The sequence below is a fragment of the Bos grunniens genome, chromosome 10 (assembly GCF_055505025.1).
Source record: "Bos grunniens cultivar Pamir isolate PY7600 chromosome 10, Bosgru_T2T1.0, whole genome shotgun sequence".
Classification (NCBI taxonomy): domain Eukaryota; kingdom Metazoa; phylum Chordata; class Mammalia; order Artiodactyla; family Bovidae; genus Bos; species Bos grunniens.
The window spans coordinates 61,974,746-61,986,751 of record NC_141174.1 but is presented as its reverse complement, the minus strand read 5'-3'; the positions used below and the strand labels follow the sequence as shown (position 1 = coordinate 61,986,751).

The 12,006-nt window shown below is 37.4% G+C and overlaps 1 long non-coding RNA gene across 8 annotated transcripts in view; it reads left to right on the top strand.

The window, feature by feature from the left end:
- Nucleotides 1-12,006, top strand: part of LOC147364667 (uncharacterized) — a 287,481-nt gene that overhangs the window by 200,991 nt on the left and 74,484 nt on the right. For 5 of the 8 annotated variants that reach the window (XR_015134845.1, XR_015134850.1, XR_015134857.1 and 2 more), the window contains one exon: nucleotides 8,238-8,394. The exons of the other annotated variants lie outside the window; for them this stretch is intronic. This is a non-coding gene — a long non-coding RNA (uncharacterized LOC147364667). The remainder of the gene's footprint in view (nucleotides 1-8,237; nucleotides 8,395-12,006) is intronic. 8 annotated transcript variants of the gene reach the window in all.

Below are 12,006 nucleotides of genomic sequence, written 5' to 3'. Positions count from 1 at the left end.
TTATATGTTATATACCAAACAAAATTTTCTCCTTAAAAAAGTGGGTATTAAAAGCAGATAAAATGAAAACGTATTTGGGATACTTTTCTGTACTCAATGATGTATTTAGGGCTAACATATTTAAGACATAGGAATATCGCTTCAGAAATAGAGAGTAGGCAAAAATCCAAGCAAGATGTGAAATTCAAACTTCAGAAAACTGGGTTAGGGCCTTAAGAACTATGGCTCAAACAAACACAGTAATTTAGAAAATATTCTATCCATTTTCCCTTGATTATCTCAATGTTTTAGACATTGGCCCGACACAGAAGATGTCCCTGAAACAATCCTGTTTGCTTATGGATTTAAAAGAATTGGGAAATTCAGCATTCCTGGGATGTAGCTACATTTCTCAGAAAACCTATAAATATTTCTCAGATGATATTAAATATATGAAATGACTCCAAACTAATGAAAATTGAATGGGAGCTGGAGATTTTCCCTAAAGCCTAATGTTTAGAATTTTAATCTACCAAATTCAGTCACCCCTAATTAGAAGACTTCAGCACTGTGCAGGCATCTATCACCATGATATGACTCTGGGGAGGCCTGTGTGTGTAATTAATCACCACATGTACCTGCCGTTTCTTCTTCTCCCTTGTGAAGCTTAGAAGGGAGAGAGAGGAGTAGAATTACCATACTATGTAAACAATTCCACATCTTAGCCATTCAGTTATTTTACTTCCCTAGAAGAACCTTGCTTTAAAAAGTTGTTAATGTTCATTTTTTTCCATTCTTTTTAGTCTGTACACTCACGTGCATTTAATTCTTCTAGCCCCCAAACTACAGAGCTATTTCACTAGAATAAAGGGCATGGTGGGGAGCAGGCAGTTTCCTGATTGTCTTATGAAGAATATGCTGTTGTATCTCAAAGGACAGACTTCCCCCTTGTGAATCCCCAGTACTTATCTATAAGACACCTGTCTTTTCTTTGGAGATTTCTACCCAAGTACTGAGAGAATCTGACCTTTCTTCACTCATAAGAAAATGACAAGACTGCCAAACATGTGCTGCCTCATAATTGCTTTTACAGATCTTTGCCATAAGCTATGATTAAATACTAGGAGAAAGGTCATGAAAAGATAAAACAAAGAACATGACTTATTTATGCAAATTAATGAATTTGGAATTCTGTAGCACCTATGATAAACCACACATACAGTGAGACAATAAGCATTAATGAACTTTAAATGTAAAAGAATATTTTTCTGCTGGGCCATCAACAGTTTGAGTATGAGTAGCACCCTTTGCATATTAAATTCTGATATTTGTACTTTGCTGGACAATAATAAGAAAAGCGGTGGGAGTTGTCTTTCAGTGTAAAATAATAAAGAACTGGTGGCTCTGTTGGTAAAGAATCTGCCTGCAATGCAGGAGACCCAGGTTCGATCCCTGGGTCAGGAAGATCCCCTAGAGAAGCTAGTGGCTACCTACTCTAATATTCTTGCCTGAAAAATCCCATGGACAGAGGCTACAGTCCATGGGGTCACAAAGAGTTGGCCGTGACTGAGTGACTAACACTTTCACTTTTCAAGGACTCATTCCTATAGGTTCCATGGGAATTGTATTCTTTCAGTTACTCTGCTCACATGTGTGTCTCATCCAAAATTTCAAATTCAGAAATTTTCCCACCAAGCAAATCAGAGTAAGCAGAAACAAAATACATCACTGGGTCCAAGGTTCAAAAACCACTGGAAGTATCAGAGTGGACCATAAATATGGTCAGAGTAAAGAAACTACTGGACTTGAACAAAAATTTGCTTTTGTGGCAGCTCTTCACTGTAGATAAAGCAATGCGTCTTAAGGACATAATACTTGATTTTGGGTGCCTTTGATCTGAAGACAAGTCAAGAGGTTCCTTTTAAAGCTCTGAGGGTTAGCTCATAAATGAGAAAGCTTATATCTGAGAACAGGAACAAAAAGGCCTCTAGTTAAAAAGCTCCAAACTGAATGCAGCAAGAGTAAAATGCAAAGCAGAAATTGTTCAAAGACACAAGTGATTCTAGCAGAAGCAGAGTAATAGAAACTGGAGTTGTCAGAATTTGGTTTCAAATAACAAAGACACTTAAATGAGCCTTCCTCCTGCAAAGAAAGGAAAAACACAAAATTTTACAAAAGGCCTTTAAAATCACATCATGATTGGATATTCTGCTTCTGCCTGTCTGAAGCTAAGTTAATTCCTGAGTTCCTTAAACAGAAGGAAGCATGTCTATGTTGCCAAGACTTTGACAGTTGAGGAGAAAAGGGAAAAGTCAAGAAGAAAATGCCAGTCATGCAATCTTAGCAAAATGTATTTTTCCTGGCTCCAGTGCTTTTCAGGGAAGCACATTGTGATGAATCCAAAGTCTTCTCAGACTGGATTTGGGTTATATTTGCAAGAAAAGTTTCCCAATGATATCAAAATTATATTTTTAAAAACACAGTTAATAGAGCTAATATATTGTGATCTACTGTTTAAAGCAATTTCCCACTCAAATTTTGGGAAACGATTTAGAGAGGACAATGCCAACAATAGTTTTATATAAGCATTATAAGATTACCAGTTTTTCCTTTCCTTTGATAGAATCAACCACCTTCTTTGTAGAAAAATAATCTACTTATGGTCCCTGGGTTGGGAAGACCCGTGGAGAAGGGAAAGGCTACCCGCTCCAGCATTCTGGCCTGGAGAATTCCATGGACTGTGTAGTCCATGGGGTCACAAAGAATCAGACATGACTGAGCGACTTTCACTTTGACTTTCTAAGTAAAGGCAGCAACAGAAGAATTAAATAGCAGCAGTTACCAGCAGTGCAAAGGAAGCATTTTATGAAGTGAGGCAAAGAAAATGTCCAATTGTCTGCCCCTTTAAAAACAAAAGCTTTGAAAAGGAGAATAATGCATTATCTTGGTTGAAAGATTTTTTTGTAGAGTGCTCATGTTTTGGGTCATCCTTTCATCCAATAGTGCTGATTCATCGGTTTGAGGAAATGAATAAATTCAATGCCAGGTACAGAGTCACATTCTTTGTGGGAACCCAGTAAACATTAATCAAGGGAGCTGATGAGAATTTACAAAGAGGAAAAGCTGTATTATCCACTTATTTGTGACATACAATAAAGATTCCATTAGCCCTGGCATTTAAAATATGGACTACATGTGGCTGTCTTTCTTACTTTGGCAACCCTGTTTCCAAATGGAAGATGACCCCTTTGGCAGATGAATAATTCTATCTTCTATTTCTAATCACATTACCTTGCAAAGTTCCCTTTAAAGAAAAAGGAGATACTCAAGTACCAACAGTTACGTTTATCCAACATTTCAGAGAGATTTAACATCTTCCTAAATTATAAAAATGATGTTGCTTAACTCTTCAATACTCAAGTTGCAATAATTGGATCTGAAGATTTAATATGTTCACAGTTACACATTTTGATAGTTTGACAGATAAATACTTAGGGAACTTGCTATGAGCCAGGCTATCACAAAAATGAATACCACTTCTTTCAATTATTAAACTTACCATTATTACTTAGCTGGTACATTGCATACTTATGAGGTAGTGGGATGAGGGAGAAAGGTGGGAAGACACAGGTCCCTTAAGAAAAGTGGGAGAAAAAAATAACATCCAGACATCTAGAAGGTACTTTATGATACCTCATTTCACTCAATCTTTAACATTCACCTCACTCCACTGAGATAAGAGGGATTACCTATCTTCTCTATATTTTTCTTTATGTTTCTTTATTAACACATGAAAAAATTCTTGGCTTAAAGTTATGTGATTCTCCTAGAAATTAAGCTATGTAATCAGAATTTGAAGCTGTGCCTATTTTACTTCTGATATAGTATACCAGTATAACTATGGTGGTTATAATTTTAACCATATTGCCTTAGGATCTAGAGGGAACACTTCTGCTATCTCATCCCTACTCAATAGTGTTATATCATTCCTAGCTATAAAACAGACTAATGGTTCCAGGAACCCATAGCAACAAGTTTGAACTAATGGCCCACTTTGCTCAATGACACAGTCATTTCAAATCCCACTGTTTACCATTGCTTATTGTGGGGAATATTCATCATTTCCAGAAACTGGGCATCCCAGTTAATGCATTATCACCTGAACTCTAATTTCCTTGCCATCTTGGACATCTCTTAATCTGTTCTCATCTTTCATCCCTTTTGTGAAGGCCAAGATTAAGGCACTGTGCCCTTGGAAGCTCTGAACCAGTAATTAACAAGCCATAAATCTTTAGTCTTTTACTTATGCTCACCTCCTGACCTTATCTAAAATTTAACTCTCTGCTGAGGATAATGCTTTGCCTGTATCCCTCAGATCTAGGAAGCAGATAGGAAGTCCTCAATTCTTAAAACTTTTATTTTAAGCACATCACTTTTCTACTATCACATCTAACTGATTCATTTTATCCTACCATAGTTATTTTCATCCTTCATCAGCACCATCTTCCCTGCACTTCCATTTTCACTCAGTTAGTAAATACTGAGCCATCATTTTAAAAAAGAAAAAAAAAAAACCTGCATTGAAAATATTGACAACTCCCTTTCCACTCAACTTCTATGAGCTTGAGCAAGCTCTGGGAGTTGGTGATGGACAGGAAGGCCTAGAACACTGCGGTTCATGGGGTCACAAAAAGTCAGACACGACTGAGTGACTGAAATGAACTGAACTCTATCGTGCTTTAATGCAGGATTTTCTATCTCTACACCTGCCACAAAACTGCCGGCTGTAGCTGGGGAGAAATATCACAAGCATGGTGATCTGTTTCACTAGTAATTCCTAACTGCAAACAAATAGCAGTGCTCCCAAGTAAACCTACTATTTTTTGTTGGTATATGTTCTTTATCTTCCAAGTTCTCACCACCTTCCTTTCCCACCACCCTTCACTCTCATGTCATGACTCCATTTTATGCTTCCTTGAAAAATCAAATCTAACTCTGAAAACAAACTATTTTCTCTGCTTGTTGCTCTTTAGTCGCTAAGTCATGTCCAACTCTTCATGACCCCATGGACTGTAGCCCACCAAGCTCCTCTGTCCATGGGATTCCCCAGGCAAGAATACTGGAGTGGGTGACCATTTTTGACTCCAGGAGATCTTCTTGATCCCGGGATTGAACCTGTGTCTCTTACACTGGCAGACAGGTTCTTTACCACTGAGCCACCAGGGAACCCCCCTGCTTTTTCCTGTAATCCAACATAAATTCTATCTTCTGTCTACCTTTTCTCTTAACTCTTACTTTTTCAAAATCCCTTCTTTTTTCCTTGGTTCTGAATAATATTCATTTGATTTTAGTCAAAATTTTAGCTTATTCACTATTCATCCTAGGCCTCTGTTTTAAATCATCAGATTATTCTGCCGCTCCACTAGATTATTGACATTAGCTGGTCTACTGTCTCCTACTAAAAGAATTATAACTCTACTGTACACACACACACACACACACAAAAACAAAACAAAACAAAAAAATTAATTCTTGATGACACAGCCCCTACAGTGACAGGTCATTTTCTGTTTATCATCATAGAAAAATATTCAAATTGTCTTCTACAATTCGTGTCTGATTTTCTTATCTTCTATTTACTTGTTAACCAATTTTAGCTGCACTTCTCTCCTCACAACTAATGTGACTATATTAACCTAGTTGATAAAAATAATACATTGCCAAACTTACCAATATTTCTTTAGCCTCATCTTACTTGAAATCTCATTAACCTGCCTTCTTTATCGAATGGTTCCTCTCTTGAATTCTTTGAATTCATACGTTCCTGACTTTCCTCTCCTCTCTTTCCCTCCTTCCTAGGCACCCTTTTCAGGATATACCTACTTAGACTCCTGAGGTTAAGCTGGAGGACTTTTCGTTATTTTCTATCTACCTTCAACCCAGGTGATTGCATCTAATACCATGAGTATAAACAATATTTCTATATGATGAGTGCTCATTTTATATGATCAGATGATTAATCCAACATTTTATTTTACATCTTCAGTTGGACATAATATCAGTATCTCAAGTTTATCATGTCTGCCACTGCTAAGTCGCTTCAGTCATGTCCGACTCTGTGCTACCCCATAGACAGCAGCCCACCAGGCTCCACCATCCTTGGGATTCTCCAGGCAAGAACACTGGGATGGGTTGCCATTGCTTTCTCCGTTATCATGTCTAGTATGCATTATATCTAAGTAAATAACATTGTAGAGCTCACAACTTGGGAAATGTCTATTTTTCTCACTCATGTGTTCCTCCTCCAACACATCATCACATGCTTTTAGGAATAATTCAGGGCTTCCCATGGTCCAGTGATTAAGTCTCTGCACTTCCACTGCAGGGGATACGGTTTGATCCCTGGTTGGGGAAGCTCCATACGCCCTGAGGTGCCGCCAAGGAAGAAAAAAAAAGGAATAACTCAAATATTTCTAAGTATGCCAATTTTCCTGCCATGATTTCTGGGCTCCGTTAAATCAGTTTTTCATACAGTATTTAGAATGACAGTATTTTTTGTTGTTGTTAGTCACTAAGTTGTGTCCAATTCTTTTGCTTCCCAGGCTCCTCTGTCCATAGGTTTTCTAGGCAAGAATCCTGGAGAGGGTTGCCATTTCCTTCTCCAAGGGATCTTCCTGACCAACCCAGGGTTTGAACCCGTGTCTCCTACATTGGCAGGCAGATTCTTTACCACTGAGCCACCAAACCCAGTCAAATAATACCTCTTTCCAGCTATAAAAATTCCTCAGTTACTACAGTTTTTTAAAGCATAGTATCCAAACTTCTTGCTCCAGCCTTTAGGCCTACCAGCTATCTCACTTGATTCTGAATTCTTCTCATTCAGCATCCTACAGTCATAAGACTCTTGTTCCTCTTCCTTGTTTCGGGACCTACCTCTTGCCCTTTCCATTCTTCCCTTGCACTGTTTTCTTAGGGACCTGGCAGTGCTGATCCTTGTGTGTTTCTTGTCTCTTAGCTCATGTCTCATCTGTGGAGAAGCTCTTCATTTTCATATGCTGTAAAATCCTTACCCAGGATTCCATCACATCATCTTGTTTATTCATTTTATTGCAAAGTATGTTGTAATATTATTTTAATTTTCCATTTAAATTTAAATTCAGTCAGAATAAGGGTCTTGTCTATTCTGACCAGATGAGACCTAAAGCTTTCTTGCCCAGAACAGTCACTTGCACACAGTAGGTGCTTAAGAATGATTTGTTAAAGTAGAGAATGAGTCCATGGATGTGTCATTTTCCAGAGTTATCAGGAACAGGACTATAAATGCTAGGAAAAAAGAGACTGTGGTACCCAAAATTCAAAAGCTTTTTACAATTTTCTTTCTTTTTTTTTTTACAATTTTCATACGAATTAACTTTTACAAGTGTGATAATGAAGATGTTGCTATTTCTAGCCTATCAACAGAGACAGCTAATCTTTCAGAATGTGGGCAAGATAAGCCTCAGAAGTGAGACCTGAAAGGTCCAAAAGAACAATGTTTTTTACTTCAGAAATTATAACTTTTAAGATTTCATCTTCATACCATTTTTGGAAACGTCTCAGGTTTCCTAAAAAAGTCGCTGGAGCCACATTCTGTACACTAAGTCTATGTTTTGACTTAATCACATGGTACATATGACAGAGGTGGAAAAAGTTACATCAATAGACTTTCTACTTTATTACAAGGTTTTTTAATATGAGTCCATTTCAGAGATGCTACTAGCATTTAGCTCTAAATTAATTACTCCCCCTTTATTGTTTTATAGATTTACTCCTTTCTTGGTGTCCAAAATCTTTCACTTCTGTTTCCACTTTGAAAATAATGAATAATTATAGAGAATGGATGGAAGGTTTGTTAAGACAATGTTCAGTGAAAAGATATTTAGAAATACATGGGTACGCTTCACAAGGATTACCCTTCATTTCCCAAAAGTATAAGTGCAGGTATATTGATTAATCTAGAATCTGCAGGTGCCCAATGATAATCCTTCTTCATTTAAAGAGTTTTTAGAAGACAGGTCTTCATGGATCTCTCATGTTTCTGCCTGTCTTGCTAACAAGGCAGTAGCTGCCCCTTTTTTCCAGACTCTTTTCAAGGATGTCTGTATAGGAAATAACCTTGGGAAATAGACATAGCACCTGCTTCTGAAACACTAAGAAAAAAAGTTGAAATTGCCTATGCTTGGAGTTCCTCTTTTGTAACAAAACATATTCCTTTGCAGTTATCATCAGGCCCTCTTTTCATTACCATGTGAGGATGCGGTTTGGCAACTGATGTAAAGTGATGAAATTGTGGTTACTGCTACTGCTCTGTGGAGAAGGGAATGGCACCCCACCCCAGTACTCTTGCCTGGAAAATGCCACGGATGGAGGAGCCTGGTAGGTTGCAGTCCATGGGGTTGGGAAGAGTCCAACGTGACTGAGTGACTTCACTTTCACTTTTCACTTTCATGCATTGGAGAAGGAAATGGCAACCCACTCCAGTGTTCTTGCCTGGAGAATCCCAGGAACGGGGGAGCCTGGTGGGCTGTCGTCTATGGGGTCGCACAGAGTCGGACATGACTGAAGTGACTTAGCAGCAGCAGCAGCAACTACTGCTATGAGTTATCAACTCTCTTTGCTCTTTAGCCTGGGAGTTATGTGCCTTCTACTAGCATCTATATAGTGATGGCAGACTAAATTGTTTGCTTGTGAATAGGTTAAAATTTCAGATCCTTCATAGTTCTTGATAGTCATCATTTTTATATAGTAGTCTATAGCCTCATCAATGACTTTTGTTTCCTATGTGACATTATGTGTTTATCTCTTGTTATTAACTAATTGCATATATCTGTTTACATACATATATCACTATTTGTACTGTATAAACTAAATTCCATTAATGTGAAATTCTACTGTACTGTGCAAATATCTTCCACTTTCTATTTTCTTTCTGTCTTTTAAAAATTAACCTTGACCTTTTTTTTATTTGCTCTATTCTTAGAAAGATGTAAAAATAAACATCTGTGTTTTGAATTAAGTTTAGCAATTAATGTTTGGAAGATATGTTCCAACAAGAATACTGAAGTGTTAGTCTGATAAAAATCACATTGGGGAAATTTGAGCATTTTCTGTACAAAATATTGTAATTTGAGAGCTTCTGTGCATTTAGTCCAGAAGAACCTCAGAATGAGTTAATTTACTGAAAAAAAAGTCAGTCTCTGTTACATAGCAAACTGACTAGGAAACATATAAAATGCAATAATACCACAAAGACTAGCTTTTCCTCCTAGCTGTGTTCTCTTGGGTAAATATTTCAACTTCTCTCAGTGACAGTTTAGAGCAGGTAGATTTAGAACCCCATTTGTAATCCTTTTAACTACATTCTTGCCAATATGTTTTCCTTTGCCTTACTGTCCCATCCTAAAAATCAATCCATACATCTGGCTTTTTTGAATCTGAACTAATAAGCAATTGCAAATAAAATCACATAATTACGCAGACATGTGCTCCTCTGTATGTATAGACTATCATCTCTAGAAGTCATTTAATACTTCCTGGAAATTCTTTATATTTCCAAGGCTTCTTTCTAACACGTTATCCAGCTACTTCAAACCTCTGTTTCCCTTCTCAAACCTTCCTTTCCTTCTTCTTTTCACATCCTGATAACCTCTTCTGGCCTCCTAAACCTGAACCTAGAAGCAGGTTTTTCTGCACCCACATCTTCTGGTTCCTTTCCTTTTGCCCAAGCTCAACTCTCTTCAGTAGCTTCAGTTTCCATCTTCTCCTGCTATGCAGAACTATCATACTATTGACTTCCTCTCTTTTATTATATTTTACTTTTTTTGTACCAATACCTTCTATATTTTTCTTTTATTGCTGCTGTAACAAATTACAGCTTTAGTGGTTTAGAACAAGACAAACTTATTATGTCAGGAATTGATCTTTAAGGGCTAAAATTAAGGTGTCAGTAGAGCTCTGTTCCTCATGGAGGCTTTAAAAGAGAATCTGTTTCCTTGCCTTTTCCAAATTCTAGAGGATACCTTGAGTTCTCCCCTTGTGGACCCCATAAACCAATCATGCTTCCAATCTCTGCTTCCAACCTCTTACTTTTTCTTTGACAGGAGCACCCTCGTAGGGTTGAGCCCACCCGGAAAATCCAGGAATATCTTTCCAACGCAAAATACTAAACTTAATCACACCTGCAAAGTCACTTTTGCTATGTAAGTCAACACATTCACAGGTTTCAGGATGAGGGCATAAACATCTTTGGGGACCCATTATTTTATCTACCATACTTTCCTGTCACTACTACTTGATGCTCATTCCTTTCCTGTTCTTATGCCTTAACCCTACTTTGTGGTCATCTCATTTCTTACTACTTCAGAGCTAATATTGAGTTGTCTGCATAATTTTTTTCCTATTCTCTCCCTATACACACACACACACACATACACATTCTATGGAAACCAATTATATTAATTCCATTTATGAACTTTTAATGGCAAAATTCTTTGAAGATCTTACCTTACTTGACTTTTCAGCAACATATATATATCACTGACAACACACTGATTCTTGAATATATTTCTGTAGGGTTCTATGACATGTAATTTTCTGGTTTTCCATCTATGACTTATTCTTTTTAAATTTACTTTCAACATCTTTTTCTGCTTAATATTTACAAGATAGTTTTTCTCTGGGTTTTGTTCTTAGCTTTAATCTCTACTTACTGTTCACTGTCTCTCTAACTTATCTCAAAACTTTTATAATTTCAAATTCTTTGTTTTTTAATTTAATTGGAGTATCAGTTCAGTTCAGTTCAGTCGCTCGGTCATGTCCGACTCTGCAACCCCATGAATCGCAGCATGCCAGGCCTCCCTGTCCATCACCAACTCCCGGAGTTCACTCAAACTCATGTCCATCAAGTCGGTGATGCCATCCAGCCATCTCATCCTCTGTCGTCCCCTTCTCCTCCTGCCCCTAATCCCTCCCAGCATCAGAGTCTTTTCCAATGACAACTCTTCACATGAGGTGGCCAAAGTATTAGAGTTTCAGCTTCAGCATCAGTCCTTCCAATAAACACCCAGGACTGATCTCCTTTAGAATGGACTGGTTGGATCTCCTTGCAGTCTAAGGGACTCTCAAGAGTCTTCTCCAACACCACAGTTCAAAAACATCAATTCTTCGGCGCTCAGTTTCTTCATAGTCCAACTCTCACATCCATACACGACCACTGGAAAAACCATAGCCTTGACTAGACGAACCTTTGTTGGCAAAGTAATGTCTCTGTTTTTGAATATGCTATCTAGGTTGGCCATAACTTTCCTTCCAAGGAGTAAGCATCTTTTATTTCATGGCTGCAATCATATAGTTGATTTATAATGTTGTTGTATTAGTTTCAGGTATATAGCAAAGTGAATAAGTTATACATGTACATGTATCTACTCTTTATTTAGATGATTTCCCCATATAGGTAAGTGACCTCTATATGGGAAATGACCCCTATATGGGAAGTGACCTCACTTAGTTAATTACAGAGTATTGAGTAGAGTTCCCTGGACTATAAAGTAGTTCCTTATTAGTTATCTATTTTATACATAGTTCTGTGTATATGTCAATCCAAATCTCCCAATTTATCCCTCCCCATTTACCCCCTGGTAACCACAAGTTTGTTTTCTACACCTGTGACTGTATTTCTGTTTTCCAAATAAGTTCTTTTGTACTGTTTTTGTATTCTACATATAAGCCATATCGTATGATATTTGGCTTTCTCTGACTTACTTCACTTAGTATGATAATCTCCAGGTCCATCCCTGTTGCTGCAAATGACATTATTTGTTCTTTTTATGGCTGAGTAGTATTCATTGTATATATTTAATATGTACAACATCTTCTTTATCCATTCCTCTTTTGTGGACATGTAGGCTTTCTATAAATACCAGTGATTTTCTAGCTTCTATTTTTAGTGTAGACCTCATTTTTATTTCATAACATACAACTAATTACTGT